This window comes from Varanus komodoensis, unplaced genomic scaffold, assembly GCF_004798865.1.
Source record: "Varanus komodoensis strain SLA01 unplaced genomic scaffold, ASM479886v1 scaffold1, whole genome shotgun sequence".
Lineage (NCBI taxonomy): Eukaryota > Metazoa > Chordata > Lepidosauria > Squamata > Varanidae > Varanus > Varanus komodoensis.
Window position 1 is genome coordinate 83,666,061 of NW_025335268.1, and position 1,235 is coordinate 83,667,295.

Genomic DNA, 1,235 nt, shown 5'->3' on the forward strand with positions numbered 1-1,235 from the left:
GCAGGTGTTTTGGATAGGCAGCCTGCCCATCTGAAAGAAAGCTAGCATGCAGCCTTGTGCAAGTTGATCCTCTGTAGTCTAAAATTCTTCAGAATCCACTGAGCATAGTAAATGCGCACTTTTCAGCACGTCCCTGTTGACTGGGGGCAGAGTTCATATATCTGGTCTTGCCTATTTCAGAAGCATGTCCTTTATCAAGTTATAAGTTACCAGTTCAGCATAATTCACAGCAGCATTTTGGGTGATATTCTGAAAAGCCCCTTTTCAGAGGCCTCAGAACTCCTGCTCCCTAGCGATGGTCTTGCAAGCATTCAGGGTCCCCTGGTACTGCCAGATTTCCTCTGTGCAGGCTTGTGGCTAGAACCAGACTTTCACCACTATCTGTGGGCTGGGCCATAGCCATTACACCAGTGGTGCAACCCATAAGGAGATCACTGCCAATGCCAACATGCTCCAATCCTTTGGTGGAGAACTGTTTTACCAGATTATACAGCCCAATGAAGATGGAGGTGAAGCTCATCTGGCACTGGGGGCTAGTCATGCGGCCACTGTAGAGGTTCAGGGGCCCTTTTGTCCTCACCATCATGGCCTGGTGCCAGAAAACAGCCCCTTGTACTTGGTGGCTTCAGCAACCTTAGCCTGCTTGATCTCTCCTTGGATTGGCCATCTGGCTTTTGTTGTATCCAGGGGAAAGGTGATCAGGTCTACAGGGATTCCAGCACCCATAAACTTGACAGCGGCTGCTGGAGGGATGCTCATGGGCTTGAATCCAACCATCCTGACAGCTTCACACTGGTTTTATAGATGTGATAAAGAACAGAAATGCAGGAAAGAAAATCCACTGGGTGCTGATTTAGTGAAAGGACAAGACAAATGAATTCTGCCCCTATCTTATTCAAGGGTATCAGGATGCTGGCAGTTTGATCAGGATTTTTTGAAAGTATTCCAATCATCAAAGTTTTCCAGTGCTTGCCCGGTCCAACTCCTTGACTTTCCATAGAAAAATGGGCTGAAGGATGACAGCCAATAATTATAGCATTTCTCTTGGCATTTTAGCATCATCTTCAGCAAGAGCCAAGCAAGAGCCATCATCTTCAGTTGCACTGCCTTCCCTTACAAATTCCATACACCATGGTTACTTACAGGAAGCTATAGTGTGGGATGGCCACACATGACAGAAGAACATAGGAACTGCATATTGTATGCCAGTAATAAATGTTTGGAATTAAGGTGTC

The 1,235-nt window shown here is 46.4% G+C and overlaps 1 pseudogene; it reads right to left on the minus strand.

The window, feature by feature from the left end:
- Positions 1-264: 264 nt before the first annotated feature.
- Positions 265-777, minus strand: LOC123033244 (annotated as a pseudogene).
- Positions 778-1,235: the final 458 nt, after the last annotated feature.